Genomic DNA, 11,821 nt, shown 5'->3' with positions numbered 1-11,821 from the left:
CACTGGAAAGGAAGCAAAGGCAAAATGATTCAATCCATATCTTTTCACTTAGTTGAAGAAAAAATTGAAGCCATGTATTGGCTACAATCTCAGACCACAATAGTCACAAAGAACACAGGGAGCACAAATGAGGAGATATTCACAAGGAGATTTTTTAAGTCTCCTTTTTCTTCAAAACCATATTTTATGGTTGTTTTTCAACCTTCACTGATGTTCCCTACGGTGCTATCACCTTTTACTCCCAATAGCCAAAAGGATTTTGTGGTAATTTACATTCTGAAGCATATGTGTCAAATTTCCTTTCATACTCTACCCCATAACCGGTAAGGACTCTCAGACTCTGACTTGACTCACCTCCTACCTCTGCCTAAAACTGGCCAAAGACAAGGCAGCTGAGGAAGGAATTCAGTGAAGGCCCACAGTCTGGAAGGTATAGGTCAGACCTAAAGGAAAGCAGGTAATGTGAAAAGAATGATCAAAGGGAACACTGTGGCGCATGGCCACATCAAACCTGCCTCTTTGGCCCTTCCCTGGTTACACTCTGAGCAGAAGGATGATGGCTATAGGCATGGCCAGGTATAAGTCCACAGGTCAGGGATTTCCTTCCTTTTATCCTGGAATATATTTTATACCGGCAGCCCTGCCAGTGAGCCACATACCCTGCTATCCCCACAGCATGTGTCAGTGAATTTGACAGCCCACCACTGCAGTCAATGGTCAAGCTCATTAGCTCAGCAGCACAGTGAATGCTTAGGAAGAACACCAGAAAGAATATGATTTCTAGTGGTTTTCTCCTCCAACTTTAGGCAGTGAGACCTAGGATAGTACAAGTGGTAACACCCATGGCAGCTATAAGTGTGTGCAACACCAGGGCAGGAAAGGCCTGGGAATACAACTTCATTAAGGGATGTGGCCGTCCACTTGGAAGTCCTAAGCTAGAATCCCACCAGGAAAATCACAAAAGATCTCAGGAACAGCGCTTTCCTTGTCAAAGAGGCAGAAGATACTTTCTTCTCCCTCACTCCTCACACACTTCCTCATGAAGAAAGGGAAAGTCAGTAGTAGAGCAGACCCCTTGCTGAGGCAATCTGCTAAAAGTCAACCCTTGACACAAGGGTTTGAAGGGAAAAAAGGGAAGTCATGATCAAAATTAAACAAAAAATTTTAACCAAAATTAAACAAAAAATCCCAACCGTCATTTTTAAATGAAGTTTCTCCATGCTAGAAAACTATCTAAACTTATTAAAGACTATGCTTCAAACTTTCCATTTTTAACTGTCTTTGAAAGTTTATTTGGGAGATTTCTCTTAAAGAAGACCATGTGACATAAGTGCACACATGTAAGTGCACATGCACCTCACTTCTTTATTGACATAGTTTTAACTAAAGTATCATCGGTCCCCTAGAACTGTTGTGATCAACCAGCAGGTACTGTTTGATCCAAATAAGCAGACATCTTCAATCCCCAAATCATCTTTATTCTTTAAATATATTCCCCCCATAGTTTTAATGTACATCAAATTATAAAATAGCTGACTGGAAATCTTTACTATAAATATGTCAATAAAATTAACCTTCCTACCAATTTATAGAAGTTTAGAAGATGATCTTGCTTTTGTCCTATGACTCTACTTAGGAAAATGTAGTAGAGTCCACTAAAATCTGAAAAGAGGTTAAACACCTTTAAAACTAAAGTTTTAAGTTAAAATAAAAAACATTTTAAAATATTTTTGAAGATTTTATTTATTTATTTTTAGAGAGGGGGAAGGGAAGGAAAAAGAGAGGGAAAGAAACATCAATGTGTGGTTGCCTCTCATGCGCCCCCTACTGGGGACCTTGCCCACAAACCAGGCATGTGCACTAGACTGGGAATTGAACAGGCGACCTTCTGGTTCACAGGCCTGCACTCAATCCACTGAGCTACACCAGCCAGGGCTAAAAAATATATTTTAATTCTATCAACATGTAGGAAAAGAAAGTGAAGAGGAAGAAAACAGTCAATATGAAATTAACAAAAATATATTCAGTTAGCAGAGCCAAACTGCTAGTAAGAATTTTTGTTGCAGTCACTATAACATCAAAGACACATTCTTGCAGACTTTGTGTAGTAAATACAGAATGCCTAGCAATAGTCATAACAGCTAATCTGTATAAGGGCTGAAAGTCACATGGGCTTGTCCCAACTGGGAAAGGAAAAAAGTTGCATAAACTCGTTTCCCATTTTGTCCAGACAAGAAGACACTTGCTTAGTTTACTTCCTCCTTTGGGATAAAGCATGACATTACCCATTGATGACACTGAGATCACCTACATTTACTTCCTTTTCCTGGTTTAAAGGTAAGTAAACAGCAATTAAAAAGAAAAACAACCGAGATTTCTCATCTCTGTTCTGAAAATGCAGTTAACAAAACAAAATGACTTCCGGCCAAGATGGAGGCGTAGGTAGAAACACTGTGCCTCCTCTCACAACCAAACTTAAAGACAACAAAGATTTAGAAACAAAAACGCAACCAAACAGACAGAAAATTGAACTGTACCGAAGTCCGACAACACCGAACCATTCATCCAGACCGGTGAGAGGGGTGGACTTGACGATGGAGAGGGGTCCCGGCAGGAGGAGGCGGTGGTTTGCCACCCTCACGAGCCCAGACGTAAACCCAGTAAGGCTTGCAAGGTGGCTGTCTGACCGCGGACACACATTTGTGCGCAGATAAACCAGGCAGGTTTAAAAACAGTCAGAATGTGACAGACTGAACAACCCAAAGCCCCAGCGATGGGAAATAAAGCCTAAAAGCACTGATTGAAAAAACCTTTGGGGGCTGAGGTGACAGGAGAGGCTCCTAGCCCCACAGGATAGTTTGCTGGGAAGACCCACAGGGTCCTAGAAGGAACACAAGCCCACCCACCCAGGAACCAACACCAGAAGGGCTCCATTTGCTTGTGGGAAGCAGCAGAGGGACTGAAATCCAAGAGAGAGCAGAAAAATGCCATAGCTCCCTCACTGACTCCGCCCCCAGTCACAACCCAGAGACTGGGTAGACCCGCCTTGGTGAACACCTAAGGCTCCGCCCCTCATACATAACAAGCGAGATAAGACCAAAACATTGTGGCTCAAGCAGAAGAACAACTCAAAGCCCCAGAGCCAGCCCTGGTTGGTGTAGCTCAGTGGACTAAGTGCGGGCCTGCGAACCAAAGTATCGCAGTTTGATTCCCAGTCAGGACACATGCCTGGGTTGCAGGCCAGTTCCCAGCAGGGGACACATGAGAGGCAACTATACATTGATATTTCTCTCCCTCCCCTCCTCCTCTAAAGATAAATAAATAAATAAAATCTTAAAAAAAAAAAGCCCCAGAGCCAATACTTCTATGTGACCAAGAGATAGCCAACCTATCAGATGCACAGTTCAAAACACTGGTTATCAGGATGCTCACAGAACTGGATAATTTTAGTCGCAAATTAGATGAAAAAATGAAGGCTACACTAAGTGAAATGAAGCAAATTGCACAGGGAACCAATACTGATGGAAACAAACTACTGGGACTAAAATCAATGGAGTGGATCAGAAGGAAGAAAGAAACAACCAAACAGAAAAGAATAAAGAAACAAAAATTCAAAAAATTGAGTAGAGGCTTAGGAACCTCCAGGTCATCTTTAAACATTCCAACATCCGAATTATAGGGTTACCAGAAGGGGAAGAGGAAGAGCAACAAGTGGAAAACTTATTTGAACAAATAGTAAAGGAGAACTTCCCCAATCTGGCAAAGGAAATGTACTTCCAGGAAATCCAGGAAGCTCAGAGAATCCCAAAGAAGTTGGACCCAAGGAGGAACACACCAAGGCACATCATGATTACATTAGCCAAGATTAAAATGAAAGAGAGAATCCTAGAAGCAGCAAGAGATAAGGGGACAGTCACCTACAAAGGAGTTCCCATCAGACTGTCAGCGGATTTCTCAAAAGGGACCTTACAGGAAAGAAGGGGCTGGAAAGAAGTATTCCAAGTCATGAAATCCAAAGATCTACACCCAAGACTGCTTTATCCAGCAAAGCTTTCATTTAGAATGGAAGGGCAGATAAAGTGCTTCTCAGATAAGGTCAAGTTCAAGGAGTTCATCATCACCAAGCCCTTATTATATGAAATGTTAAAGAAACTTATCTAAGAAAAAGAAGATAAAAAATATGAACAGTGAAAGGACAGCAAACTCACAGTTCTTAACCACCACAACTAAAACAAAAGCAAACTAAGTGGACAACTAGATCAGGAGTGGAACCATAGAAATGGAGATCACAAGGAGGGTTGACAACAGGGGAGTGGGAGGAGGAGAGAGGGGGAGAAGGTACAGAGAATAAATAGCATAGATGGTAGGTAGAAAATAAACGGGGGGGAGGACAAGAATAATACGGGAAATGTAGAAGCTAAAGAACTTGTGACACATGGACATGAACTAAAGGGGGGAATGGGGGTGAAGGGGTGTGCAGCATGGAGGGGAATGAAGGAGGGAAAATGGGAAAACTGCAAATGGCATAATCAATAAAATATATTTAAAAATAATAATAATAAATAATAAAAATGGAAGGATAAAACAAACAAACAAACAAACAACAACAAAAAACCCTCCCAGCTACACTGTTTGAAGAATCACTATACTCAGGCCTGAAGAGCTGTTTCAGAAGCAACCCAAACCAGACCCTTGGAGCTATTTGCAAGATTTTACCCCAGTTCACACTCATCCTTGAATTCTCCATTGGGATGATGGTGATGGGGCAGGGAAGAAGGTAAAGGATCTGGCGTGTAACACAATGTACTGAATTACTCCATGGTGAGAAAAAACTACTTTAACACTGAGCTCATTTACGCGCTAATTTAACCAGAGGCCAGTTGCCCAGTATCAGTCAATTCTACCTACCCAATGCCTGAACCCTGACTGTATTGGAGTAATAACGCAAAAACTAATTAACCTAAACTTAGTGATACTCAATCGTAGAGAATGAAAGACAAGTTTAACAGTTTAAGATCCATTTATAAAGCATATTTTTCTTTCTTGATATTTACACAGTCTTAGTATTTCTTATTCTCTCCTTTGTCTCATTTCTTCTCCCTGAGAGCACCCTGCACATCAGCCTCACCACTATAAATAATAATATAATAATAAATAAAATAAAAATAAGAACCACTGGCTCTATTCTAATATGATCTCCTCCAACTGGATCAGAGATACCTGGGAACCCAGATGAAAATCCCAAATCACAGGTATGAAAAGAAATCATCATCTTCACTGACACGGCCCAGTGGACTGGCCTAGTAATCCAGTTTTTAACGCAAATAGTCTGGAATTGTGGGTGGGGAGGAAGAAGCAGGAAATGGGGTTGTCTGAAGCACTGCTCTTCTTTTGAGACAAAACACTAGGCACTCTCTCCGAGATTTCTCATCCCACACCTCAGGCCCAATAGGCCAAGAAGAACTAGCAATTCAGTTACAGTTTCACCGTGGTTTTCATCAAAGCCTTGGGCGACCTGAGAAGAGGGAGGACAACTTAAAGGGAACATGGGGAGGGAGAGAAAGGAAGACTCAACATTCAGAGTTACTGTGACTCAAGGAAAGTCAATGAAGTTTAACCAACCTGTTTGGTTTTTTTTTTTTTTGGTCTTATCACACTAGCTTCCTTACTGCGGAGCTGGCACTGGCTGGGCCCAAATGTGTGCAGGGTCACGCCTCAAAGCCACCACCCCTGGAGCAGAGCAGGAGCAACCTACAAAAATAAGAAAAAGGTGACATTATGAGGGAGCCAACACCAAAAATGATCCCATCTCTATATTACTCCACTCAATACCACCAGGAGGCACAAATTAAGGACAAAACATTTTCCACCCATTTCCTGCACTTCGTAAGCAAAGCTCCCAGCTCCTAGGCTGATTCCACCCAGTGGTCTGTTAGCATCCAGCAAGAGCAGTGGCAGTCAAGTGGGAGTCCAAGACAGCCAGGAACTCCCGAAGCATGTTCCAACAATGCCAACAACAGCATCACTTCAGAATGGCTTGGACCAATGGCTCCAGGTGGAGCTTCAAGAATCTTAATGACATGTTAATGCTGATGGCTGAAGGGCAAGACATCATTAACTACTATTGGAAACAAAGGGGAAAAAGAGCTGAAGAAAGTAAAAAACATAGAACATCCCTTCAACGTGAAAGAGAATTATCCATCTTTCTTTGAGTTATGGAAGAACTGTCCACAACAGTTCAAACAGGACCAAATACCTAATTTTTCTTTTCTGTAAAGAAGATGCAGAAAAACTACTCAAATTACATGTGCCCTTCAAGAGCCTGAGAATGTCTATTCTGGGTGCCAAGGGCCTCAAATGCCTGGCTGGGGAGAAAGCTGTGTCTGGCCCGCCACAATGCGAGAGAAAACTGGGACGCCGCATTTCCCAGAGCGACAGCGTTTGGCCACTCTCTAGGTCTCTGGAAACAGCATCCCATGACCCAACTGAAGAGTGAAGAACTGTAACAAAAACTAAGTAAGTAAAATGGACTGCCACACAGACAAAACCTGTTGAGCAATACTTGCTTGGTGTGTTTTCTCATGTCTATTCCCTTTGGAGGTGTCAAGAAAAGCTGCCCAATCATGTGACGTGCCCAGCGACACGCCTCTGTGTGCAGGGAGTTACTGAGCACCTACGCAGGGAACCTGCTGTTGTGCCTGGGGGGTGGGGCGGTGAGGGGGCCTCCGGAGCCGTTTCTGTCAGAAGCAGCTCCTCTCACTGCACACCTCACTGCTTCAATTCGTCATCTTTTTGGGGGGCCCCTTTCAGTTTTTGAAAAGATCTCTGGATTTTGAACAAAGTACTGCATTTTGCTGTGCATAATGCACTCCCGTGTATCCTGAGCACTGACATTTTTTGCCCAAACTTTCAGAAAAAAACCTTTCCTTTTAATGTTTTAATTCATTTATTTTTAGAAACAAAACTGATTCTTGTATTCCAGGGTATTATTTTTCATATGGATATTGTTATTGCTTTCCAGAGTTATACTTTTAATGCATAAGCATAAATAAAGAATTTAAAATTTATATGGATACAGAGTTAGTACTACCCATGTATAGTGCACATCCTTACTTTTCCCTCAAAAATTTGGGCAAAAAAAGTGTGCATTACATATAGCACAATATAGTATGAAGAAACACAGAATAACTCATCGGGAGAGCCCCTGAATGGGGCAAGGATCTGAGGAAAATTATGGACCCTCCCACAGACATATGCATAGTCTCTACATCTAACATTTTCTTTCAGTATCGGGAGGGCCAGGGACCTCAGAAACCTACCTGGGATAAATGGAAGAAGAATCCTGGTTTTACTTGATATATAACCCATGTTCCCTTAAACTATGAATTAAGTCAATTTTATTAAAATTCCTATGAGGTTTCAAAAATACCGGAACAAAATATCCTTTCAGATCATCCTCAGCCATCTAAACTTAAAGATGCCTAAGGCAAAGTAAAAAAAAAAAGCAAGATTTCCCAGTTATTATTCTTTTTTTAAATTAATGGCACATTTTGCTAGGAATAGAGTCTAGAGAGAAATTGTTGCATGCTTTTTTCTAGAAACCACCAAGATCTCCAAGTAACTGAACATTTCTATAAGTAATAAAAACATAGAGACAAGTCTCTGAAATTTTTTCAGAATGTAACTAAGAGTCTCAAAATTTGGATATACTCTCTCCCTTTATTTATTTTTTATGGCTTTAAAATTTTTTTTTATTTATCTTCAGAGGGAAGGGAAGGAGAGAGGGAGAGAAATATCAATGTATGGTTGCCTCTCGTGTGTCCCCTGCTGGGAACTGGCCTGCAACCCAGGCATGTGCCCTGACTGGGAATCGAACAGCGGTCATTTGGTTCGCAGGCCCGCGCTCAATCCACTGAGCTACACCAGCCAGGGCTCTCTCCTTTTATTTAGAAAAAGACACTTTAAAAAGTCCAGTAGCCTCTCAGTATACCTGGGGAAAGACCGGGGTGGGGGCTTGGGGGTGGGGGGAAGGGCCAGCCTGACAGACTTGACCCTGAAACTTTGATCCTCTGATCTCGAATGTAAATAGTTTGAATAAGCTCAGTAACAAGAGTCGCTACCCTGTTTACTCTGGGCTCCACAAGGCCGGAGGGATTCATGGAACTCAGAGTGGAAAAGTACAGGACAGTTCTTGGACAAAAACCCAAGACACCCCTTACTTCTATCAACACTACCTCAGGAGGAAAGGAAAAAAGGGGGAGGGGGGAAAGCCTGGTGACAGAGCCTGTGACCTAGAAGACGACTCCTGTAGGGAAATGTGACAGCACAGGCCGGGGAAGGGGAGGCTGCTCTGGCTCCTAAGGGAGGATGCCGAATTTCCGGGTCCGCATCCCCACACAGGCTTTGCACAGGTCCAGTGGAAGTGGGATGACTCGGGGGAGAGGGCAGAGGTTCCTCTGTGAGGATGACAGGAGGGGACGCCAGCCACCCCCACCCACCACAGGTGATATGGGACAATGCCATGTAAAACCTCGAAGATTAAGAAGGCTGTCCCTGGGTCCAAAATAGCAAAAAAAGAGATGAAAGATAAAAGGGAAGATAACGTAGAAACAAAGCTATCCAGTTTCTGAAAACCCGGCAGATTCTTAAGGTACAATCTAAAATCTGTCCTAAGGCCCCAAAGAAAGATGGGCTAAATTTAGATGCCTGGGATGACTGAAAAGCCACCCCACCCCCACCCCTACTCTGGGCCAAATGATAGTGAACTTTAAAACACCAATCCAAGAGAGGGGCTGTGCTGAGCCTGGACCGAAGTCCTCAAATACTTGGGATGGTTGGTCCACTGACTGGAACAGCCTTAACTAGGACGGCCAGTTCCACAGGACCCAGGACAGGCTGAGAGGGTTTAAGAGGGGTTTAGACACTAAAATGCTGTGAGCTACTATGGAGCTGAACAGCAACAAGGACATCTCTGGAAGGATGGGCTGAGGCAGAAAGGAAATATTCTTCCCTAGTCTTGGCTGGGGACAGAACCAAACCAGACTCGATGTTGCAGCACGGCACTGCCCATTCTCCCCTGCCTGCCAAGCTCAGGGCAAAAACCGTCTCCTCTAACCAGGACACCCTTCCGTGTGCTCTGAGGCCTGGGACAGCTGCGATGACAGCTCTGAGTTCCAGGAAGTCGATGTGTTTCTTGGCTTAGGGTGCAGCCTCTGCCTTGGATTGGGTGGCACCCATGCAAGTCACCCTCCCCCAGCTGACATGAGCTTTGGTCCAAAGGGGCCTTAGAGGGTCATGCTGAGTGGGTCCTGCACAAATAGGCACTGTGAGCTGTTCCAGCCAGTTCTGGAGACTGGTAAGAAGAAGGGGGATGCACCCTTAGGTCCACATTCAAGACAGCAAAGTACGAAGGGGTGGGGAAACTGTAATCCTAGGACCCAAGACCAGGTGTGTGGGCCTCCCCTTGGATTGTCTTCTGATCTCTGCCTCAAGACTACAGGAAACACTCAGACTTTTTAAACTGTCATTCAAAGCCTCTTCTGGCCTTTCTGCTTTCTAGTCTCCATAGTTATTTCTATTCAGTTTCTTCTCCCGGAACATTACTTTCTCCATCCCCTCCCTCAGGGGCCACTTTCCACATGCAGCCCAGCCTCCCTGATCCCCAATGACCCCAGGCTCTTAGTTCCAAACTTGAACTCTGAAGTAGTAGCACAGCTAATACTTTTTAAATTCTGTGTATCACATGCTTTAATGTTTGTATCAAACACCCTGTGAAGTGTACAGAAAAGAAAATGAAGGTGCAGACACAGGCAAGAATTAAGTAACTTGCCCCCAACACTGTGGTGGTAGAACAATGTGAATCCAGTGTCTACCTCTGTTAAGTTTCTTCTGGGCAAAATTTGCAACTCCTAGCACAGGGCTTGAGAGAACAGATGCGCTCCCCATAGTCACATCCTCTGACTTCTGACAATCACATTCTGAGTCACTTCTGCCCTTCCAGACTGTTCAGTGCCTAGCCTGCCATTTCCTTCTATTTCTAGCCAGGAGGAAGGAGCTCTCTCCTCCCACCCTCACCTCTGCCTTACTCTTTGTGCAGGAGGCAGCACTGGGCTTCCATCTCAGACTACAAAGTTCATGGTGCAGGACAAGAGCCTGCAACCACTCACTGCCCTCACCGCACGAGGGACGGGGAACTCCACATCCTACACAGGCAGGTTCTAGAAGAACTCGGGCAAGGAGACTGGAAGGAGGCCACCAGGCTCTGCTTATAGATACCACTCAGCCCAGTCCTGTCCGAGTGGCTGGATCTAACTGATCTACGAGTGTGAGCTCCCGCTGAGAAGTGACCTGTGTGCTCAGGTTACTTGTGCCTCCATGAAAATGGAATGCAGACCTGGAACCAAAGGGAACTCTGATGGGGATGCCCATACTTCAGGTGCTTGGCTCCCAAAAATGCATGTGCATGGGAAGTAGTGGGGGGCAGGCGATAGGGCGCATGTGGTGGGGAGTGAGTAGCCAGAAGTGCAAGGATCAAAAATTAAGCAAACACCAAGTCTGACACACAGGTTCTCAACACAGGGAGGTCATTATTTGGTACTACACCTTAACCGTACATGGGGCTGAAAAATTCAGACCCAGTGGTCTGTGTGTCAGCTCCCAGAGGACTGTGACCCAGCCTTGGGAACCAGTACTTGTCTTTTAGCAGAATTCTGGAAGAAGGGCAACACAAAACCAAGGATATCCCTGAAAACCCTTTCTGCCATAAAGACTTGAAAGGAGCCACCCTCAGGGCAAAAATCCAGGTACTCATTCTAACTTCAGCTTTATTTACCACAATAAAATAATAATAAACAAATAAGGGGTAAATTAATGTACGCGTGAGCTATTTTAGCTTCCTCAGAAATGGGCATGTGCCGGATGTTAGCTTCAGACAAGGCAGGGCCAGCAGCAGCTCTCGGGGAGCAAAACCACTCAGCCCAGCCTCCACCCAGCTATGGACCCTCAACGCCATCTTTCCCCAGCAGATGGCATCCACCAAGCTCATGCCACTTAAGGAAAAGCTCCTTGGAGGGTGCTGTTGAGCCCTTCAGCCAGCATTTCCAGAGGCCCTGGGCACCCTCACAGTACCCAGTCTCTCTGATGCCCCTGGGACATGAGTGTGCCACAGAAGCCTGTGAGAAGGGGGGTTTGGGGGAAGCCAGAAGGGGAAGCAAGCCTATACATGGCTCCCCTTTGGCCTCAGAACTACTTCACCTCCTACTGTGGTCTGTGTCTTAATGGGACTCACAGCTGGAGGAAGAAAAATCAAACAGAGTTCACCCCCCAGCTGCCTGGAGCGTGCCCTGTACTGATGAGGTTTCAGCTGCTCCAGTGGGTCTAATGGAAGCTGCTGATGTCCTTTCCAAAAGGCACGGTTGGTTCACTGTCCTTGGGTGAAGGAACCGTATTCAGTAAAGTGAGGGGGCAAAGTGGGGCTTATGGGAAAGTGACAGGTTCCATACTGGAAGGAGTTTCTCTCTTAAAAATAATTCGGACATTTTAATCGTCACATTACATACAATTTCAGCAGAAAGGCAAATGCTGATTCAAAGGACAGGGTTCTGCTTACCAGATTTCTCTGTGTAAGTCAGATTCCATTTACTATTTAAAATATAAACTGCTGGAAAGGTGGAGAGATTTTTCTGGTACATGCTAGATAAAACCATCCTAGGATACCCCATTCTTCTTCCTGCATCCCTCCGCAGGGCTCTTGGCTTCTTTCGAGGGAGGAAATGGGTCAAAGTCCTGACTGCAGGCTTTGCTGTCGGCCAGTAAGACTGTG

At 44.5% G+C, this 11,821-nt stretch overlaps 1 long non-coding RNA gene across 1 annotated transcript in view; it reads right to left on the bottom strand.

Moving 5' to 3' along the window:
- Positions 1–5,630: 5,630 nt before the first annotated feature.
- LOC118986423 (uncharacterized) overlaps positions 5,631–11,821 on the bottom strand; it is a 59,617-nt gene continuing 53,426 nt past the window's right edge. The window contains exon 2 of the long non-coding RNA XR_005066375.1: positions 5,631–5,751. This is a non-coding gene — a long non-coding RNA (uncharacterized LOC118986423). The remainder of the gene's footprint in view (positions 5,752–11,821) is intronic.

Source organism: Sturnira hondurensis, unplaced genomic scaffold (genome assembly GCF_014824575.4).
Source record: "Sturnira hondurensis isolate 20B ecotype Veracruz unplaced genomic scaffold, ASM1482457v3 Scaffold0004271, whole genome shotgun sequence".
In the NCBI taxonomy this organism is placed as follows: Eukaryota; Metazoa; Chordata; class Mammalia; order Chiroptera; family Phyllostomidae; genus Sturnira; species Sturnira hondurensis.
This window is presented reverse-complemented; position numbering and strand designations above follow the sequence as displayed.